Source organism: Schistocerca piceifrons, chromosome 1 (assembly GCF_021461385.2).
Source record: "Schistocerca piceifrons isolate TAMUIC-IGC-003096 chromosome 1, iqSchPice1.1, whole genome shotgun sequence".
Taxonomy (NCBI): Eukaryota; Metazoa; Arthropoda; class Insecta; order Orthoptera; family Acrididae; genus Schistocerca; species Schistocerca piceifrons.
In genome coordinates this window covers 850,077,630-850,085,229 of record NC_060138.1, presented here as the reverse complement: position 1 = coordinate 850,085,229, position 7,600 = coordinate 850,077,630, and positions in this window count along the sequence as shown.

The window sequence follows — 7,600 nt, the reverse complement described above, 5'->3', positions numbered from 1 at the left end:
GTCGCTTTTCTTGTCGTTACACATCAGACCGCGCACATTTTTCTAGATGAACTTACACATTTTATGACCACTTATGCAATTATATTTATGTGACTACTTACTGATGATTATCGTATTTTTTCTTGGCAAGTGCCCGGCAAGGTAAGGTTAGCAGGTCGCTCTTCTTGTCGTTACACATCAGACTGTGCACATTTTCCATTCTTCATGTATGTATGATTTGTTTTCCTGTTTTGTTTGTATGCATTATGAAATATTTATGATGTAACAAACACTAGTTGACTTTGACATTTTGCCTTATGATACTCAACATCGTGACTATTTTACTTTTTTTTTTTTTTTTTTTTTTTTTTTTTTTTTTTTTTTTTTTTTTTTTTTTTGCTGCTACATTGTGATACTCTGTGTACATTTTTGTACCTGCACACTGTCTATGTTTTTGACATATTACGTTTTCTGTCATGCTATGCTGTATGCTCAATTATATCACTAGAAACCAGTTTTTATTTAATGGGTATATGATTTAAATGCAAGACATTAATCATTGTTCATCATTTTCAGAAAGAAATAACGTGTAAAAGAAGTAAGTTGAACAGAAATGGAAATTTCACCTTCGCAATGAACGAAAGATGATACAATACCTCGTCACGAAGAGTAAATGGATCAGAATTAACAAGCATTAACAAGAATATACTATACACATCGTATTATAGCAGTCTTAACTAATTTTTTCTTTCAGAATATGGGGCGATTGATGCAGACTGTCAGACAGAACTACACATCTTAGTTTTAGTGATGAAATATGCTAGAAATAAGGAACTCTATACTATGAATAGTTGTATAATGAATAATGAAGTGACTTTTTTGCAGATGATAATGAATGATGATGAATAGTGATGCAGAATATGCTAATATGGATAATGAAGTTTATCTTTATAGGTGATGATAATAATGGAATCATTTTGATATGGATAATGAAGTTTTTCTTTGCAAGTGATGATAGTAATGATAATGACGTTTTTCTTTGTAGATGAGGATAATGTTGAAGTTTATGTATTTATGCTATGTAGTTATTTAAGTATTTGTTGCAGTTCGTTTTGACAGTATGTCTTATGTCGCATGGTATGATGACTGAGGGTTTTGGAAAGGACAGCTAGAGAACATATATATTTTATACACATTTCATTACCTGTTAATTCGAAGTTCACTACTTTACAGCATAATATGCGTTTCTTCTTTCAGCTTAATAATCCATTTTTTACTTTTTTGCAGGTGAAATTATTCATGAAATTAATGTGCTATAAGCAGTTGGTCATTAAACCTGTGTCATTCATGAATGTGATCACATATACTCTATTTGTTTCATAACCTTGCTACAGCTGACTCATGACGAATGATGTTACCGATCTTCATTTGCAGCAATAAGTCAAAAGCAAATATTGTTATGCCCCAGCAATTAATTATCGATCCCAACGCAATGCATTGCTAGCACAAAAAATGTATTACCAGTCCCAAATAATGATACCAATTTAAAAGAGTTATGAGTAATACTGAATAATTTTTTTTCCGACCACAGACTTTGAGTAATAGCTACAGAGTGTTACATTTTAAATATGTCTTATGTCACTTGAATGATGAAAAATGTTTTTTAATATTCAATACTTGCTGGCCAACGAATGCCACTGTTTCTCATATTTTAAATTTGTATTATGTCACTTTCATGCTATATATATGATCACTTTCATGCTATATATATGCATACCAGTAGCTTGATGCTACACTCTTTAACTCCTGTTTTGAATGATGACTTCTGATGTTTTGTAACTGGTCAATGAGTGCCAATGTTCTCTGTAAAAAAAAATGACTTATGAACATTATTCTGTAATACTTCATACATGGTACAGAAATGTTCAGTAACTGGGCGATGAGTGCCACAAATTACTCAAATTAGTTGTTAGACTAGTGTAATTATCAAAGATGACTGGCATAAGACTTCATGTCCTTCACCTTGTGACCTAATTACCAGAAATTACTGTAATATCCATTTGTCCTGTCCAACCTCATACTCATGGAGCACTATATTTGGTTTTTGCACTAATTCTACGTTGGTGTACCTTACAAGAACGTGGTGTTGACACGACATGCTGTCCACCACCTTGAGCGATGGAGATGTTATTATGGTCCCACTGTTTGGTGTACCTAATGTACTACCAAAATGATAACATGGAATATTACTACGACATTTCAGTGTCTTGGCTACACTGATTAATACTTCAGGGAAAAGAACTTCAGATTGTCTCACTTGGTGTTGTGCTTCTGTACAAAGATATGGACTTTCAGTGCAGCTGCGTGCAACCTAATGTGCTACAACCATGATGCAATCCTTCCCATTCCTATCCTAGTTCTTGTAAATTAGTAAAAAAACTACAGTGCGTGTGCACTCTATGTCATTTGTTAATATGATTTGTACTCATTGCCTATACATTTTGTGATATCCTGATATGTTCCGTACTACAGTGCGTGTGCACTTTTGTCATTTGTTAATATGATTTGTATTCATTACGTATGTACTACAGTGCGTGTAAACTTTATGTCATTTGATAATATGATTTGTACTCATTGCCTATACATTTTGTGATTTCCTGATATGTTCTGAACTACAGTGTGTGTGCACTTCATGCCGTTTGTTATTGTATTCATTACCTATACATTTTGTGATTTGCTGATATATTCTGAACTACAGTGCGTGTGCACTTCATGTCATTTGTTAATATGATTTGTACTCATTGCCTATACATTTTGTGATTTCCTGATATGTTCTGAACTACAGTGCGTGTGCACTTCATGTCATTTGTTAATATGATTTGTACTCATTGCCTATACATTTTGCGATTTCCTGATATGTTCTGAACTACAGTGCGTGTGCACTTCATGTCATTTGTTAATATGATTTGTACTCATTGCGTATACATTTTGTCATTGCTTGATATGTTCTGTACTCAGTGCATGTGCACTATATTTTATTTCATGTTCTGCACTTACATATATGTATATATTCTGTGATTGTAAACTTAGTTAATTAGGAAAAATTTGTTGCTCATGGCAAGTCCAATTGACTCACCATCGCTGCCAAATTTTTGCCCCCCCCCCCCCCCCCAGTGGAGGGTTATGTAAGACGTATGCGTTGCCGGCGATGGGCGAGGCATGGGAGAGTCTCTGACCAGAGAGCAGTATGTAGTTAGTTGTTGCTTGTCGCTAGTCGGCAGTAGTCTTGATTAGTCTTCAGTAGTCTTGTGTAGTCTGCGTGAGTCGGCAGTAGTCGGCAGTTGTGTGCGCGTGTCGGGAGTCTGCTCTGGTCGAGACTCTGGAGGATGGGTATTATTGTAGAAGGTAAAGAAGCAGCCTTGCGCATATCTAGTAATGTATGTGAATTGTCATCAAATTTCTTTTAAAAAAATGCCCCAATAATAATTTTTATAATATAAAGTAATTTTTTTTAAAAAAAGCATTCATTTCAATTTAAAGATTTTATCCAATGAATAATTATTCCTTTCACGAATCACAAGACATAGGCCAGCATTGCACGGAGCTGTGCCAAAACTTTTCTATGTAAGAGCAGATACATTCGCAGTTTTTTTGAGGTAAGAATTTTTGCTTTTTTTTATTCAGAATACAGGGCCGAGACGCAGCTCTGCTGTCGTCCTAAAATTTACCAGGTTACTGAATTTTTTTATTATCTTGGTGTTTAGGGATTTTTCTGTTTCGAACTCAACATTAAATGAGAAAAGAATTTTGTGGGAACATTAAATGTGAATGCATTTCTGCACAAAGATTATAAATGGGAGCCAATTTTGTTCAGAGGTTACAATATTTAAAATTCATTTAATTATTATTATTGTGCAGAGGTTACACTTGGTTCATGGTTCATCATTTTAATTAATATTTTCTGTGGGGAGGTTACAAGGTATACTGAAACTCTGTTCAAACATTAAGTTCCGTTTTCCGTTGTTTGTTGGAGTGGAAAAAAATGGTTCAAATGGCTCTGAGCACTATGGGACTTAACATCTGTGGTCATCAGTCCCCTAGAACTTAGAACTACTTAAACCTAACTAACCTAAGGACATCACACTCATCCATGCCCGAGGCAGGATTCGAACCTGCGACCGTAGCGGTCACGCGGTTCCAAACTGAAGCGCCTAGAACCGCACGGCCACACCGGCCGGCTGTTGGAGTGGAAAAATTTTCATTATTTGACATTTTGTAACATATGTTTCATTTACGTACATTGTTTTTTCAAATTAGTTTCGAGTTTTTGAAATGGAAGAAAACTCAGTTCATTTCCAAATTATGATTGAGTAGCAGCGCCAATATTGGCAGCATTAAATCAGCCTCGACTTGTCACGTTTTAAATTTAATTTTTAGAAAAACATATCATTTTATTCACATGTGTCTTGATCGCAGTTATTGTTATTAACGTTTAAAAACACCCGAAGCGACGTCCATGACTGAGACAAGTTATTTAACACAAGGCACACAGGGCCGCAAATGGCGGGAAATACCGGAAAAGTTGACGACAAACGTCGAACATGTAACGTCAGCAAATGAAGTACCTCTCCGCACGTGCACTGGTTGTGTTTGTCGATCACACCCTCACCGGTAGGAAGCACTTCTGCACATCGCTCCAGGTCAAGTAAGGACTCAAGTCGGTGTGGCACGACTATAGCGCGTAGGTTCTGGGTTCGAATATAGCGTGTGGTAGGAAGTACTTTTTTTTATTTGGTTACACAGTTGTGTTTACTTTGAGGTAATATTTCATTTACCGTCTCGCAGTCCCCTCTGGCTTATTACTCAATAGAGTACAACAGAAAACTATCGTATTGTGTCACAAGTGAGAGAGTACGAGCTTCGCCGACCGCGGTGGCCAAGCGGTTCTAGGCACTTCAGTCCGGAACCGCACGACCGCTACGGTAAAAGGCTCGAATCCTGCCTCGGGCATGGATGTGTGTGATTTCCTTAGGTTGGTTAGGTTTCAGTAGTTCTAAGTTCTAGGGGACTGATGACCTCAGAAGTTAAGTCCCATAGTGCTCAGAGCCATTTGAACCAAGTACGAGCTTCCGAATAGCGTTCTTACTACACTCATGCTCATAAATTAACGATAATTGCAGGATGTGGTGCCACACAACGTGGCACTACACAAAACTGGCGCTAATAGTATACGCACATGGGGAATACACACGACACAGATCTGTAAGTCCACGGTATTGGTGATAAGTTGAGAAAACCGTCCCGAAACACATGTTCTACAAAACGCCACTGTTTTCTGCGCATGTACCCCGACATCAATATGGGATATGGTCACCATGAACACGTACACAGGCCGCACAAAGGGTTGGCATACTCTGGATCAGGTGATCGAGCAGCTGCTGCGGTATAGCCTCAAATTCTTGCACTATTGCCTGTCGGACCTCCTGTAAGTGTCGTAGGAGTTTGAAGACGTGCAGCGATACAAGCGCGAGAGCATCCCAGACGTGCTCGATGGGGTTTAGGTCTGGAGAACAGGCAGGCCACTCCATTCGCCTGATATCTTTTGTTTCAAGGTACTCCTCCAGGATGGCAGCTCGGTGGGGCCGTGCGTTATCATCCATCAGGAGGAAGGTGGGACCCACTGCACACCTGAAAAGTCGGACATACTGGTGCAAAATGACGTCCCGATACACCTAACCTGTTACAGTTCCTCTGTCAAAGATATGCAGGGGTATACGTGCACCAATATAATCCCACCCCACACCATCAAACCATGACCTCCATACAGGTCCATTTCAAGTGTTGCTATCTGGTTCCTGGTTCACGCCAGATGAAAACCCGTCTAGAATCACTGTTCAGACTATACCTGTACTCGTCCATGAACATAACCTGGGACCACTGTTCCAATGACCATGTATTGTGTTCATGACACCAGGCTTTACGGCCTCTCCTGTTACCAGGGGTCAGTGGAATGCACCTTGCAGGCCTCCAGGCGAATAGCCATGTCTGTTCAGTCGTCTGTAGAGTGTGTGTGTGGAGACAACTGTTCCAGTGGCTGCGGCAAGGTTCTGAGCAAGGCCACCTGCAGTACTCCGTGGCCGTCTGCGGGCACTGATACTGAGATATCGGTCTTCTTGTGGTGTTGTACACTGTGGACGTCCGGTATTGTAGCGCCTGGACACGTTTCCTGTCTGCTGTGATTGTTGCCATAATCTTGAGACCACACTTTGTGGCACATGGAGGGCCCATGCTACGACCTGCTGTGTTTAACTAGCCTCCAGTCGCCCTAGTATTCTACCCCTCATAACGTCATCAATATGTGTTTTTGCGCCATTTTCAACACACAGTCACCATTAGCACGTCTGAAAACGTCTACACACTTACTCGCTGCACCGTACTCTGACATGCACCAACACACCTCTGCGTATGTGGACTGCTGCCAGCGCCACTGTGCGACGACCGCAGGTCAAATGCACCGCATGGTCATACCCCGAGGTGATTTAAACCCGCAAACCGCCCACCAGAGCGTTATTTCACCATGTATAAGCATTATCCTTAATTTATGAGCATGAGTGTAGTAAATGACCTACGTTTTCTTTACTATATAAAGTCTGCAAAACGAAAAAGAACGGAAAAAAGGAAAGAAACATAAAATAAGAACAGCTTTTGCTTGGTTACAGCGTGGACAATAATTTTGTAGCGTTTACGTATCACATTTACAAAAGGTGTTCGAAAAAGGAGTAGCCTAGCTGAGCAATGTGCAACGTTGTCCCCTACATACAACACTGGTGATTCAAAAAGAAAGAACAGATTTCAATTTTTGTTACAGACAAACTATAAAAGGTAGGATCACACTGCACATCTAACTGGATAGAGAAATGTTCAGTTTTCATACAGCTGCGATGTTGTTTCTTTGTAGCAACATGGTGTTTGCACCATTTTGTGTGTTGGAATTTGCGCGAAGTCAATCCATTGTTAAAGTTCAACGTGCATTCTGATATCGATTCAACAATAAGCCGCGTCTGTACAAGCACATTTATGACTGGTTTACAAAATTCTCAGAAGTTGGTCCTATATACAAGGCAAGAAAACTAGTCGGCCACACACGACTGATGAAAATATCGAGCTTATCCGAGATGCGATCACATGAAGCCCTCGGAAGTCCACAAGACGGGCACGTTAGGAAGTATAACTTCCTCAGACAACGGTGTGGCGTGTTCCGAAACGACACGTGCATATGAAATCTTATAAGCTGCAGTTACTACAGCATTTGCGTTCCGGCGACTATAACAGAAGATAAGAATTTTTGATTTAAGTTCTGCAGGATATGGCAGAGGGCACTTTTTCCAAACGACTCATCTTTTCGGATGAATCCACGTTTCATCTGTCGGGTAAAGTACGAGGGGCGTTTGAAACGTCCGTGCAAAGTCCGAGAGATGCCTCCACCGGCGCGTATCGAGGTCATGTTTAGTTAGTAGCATCTTTGGAAAGAACGCACACCAAGTTTCAGCCATATTGGTCTGTTTCTTTGTGTTTGGCATTCGTGTGAAATAAGGAAGTCGAGTGACTGTCAAAAAATGGA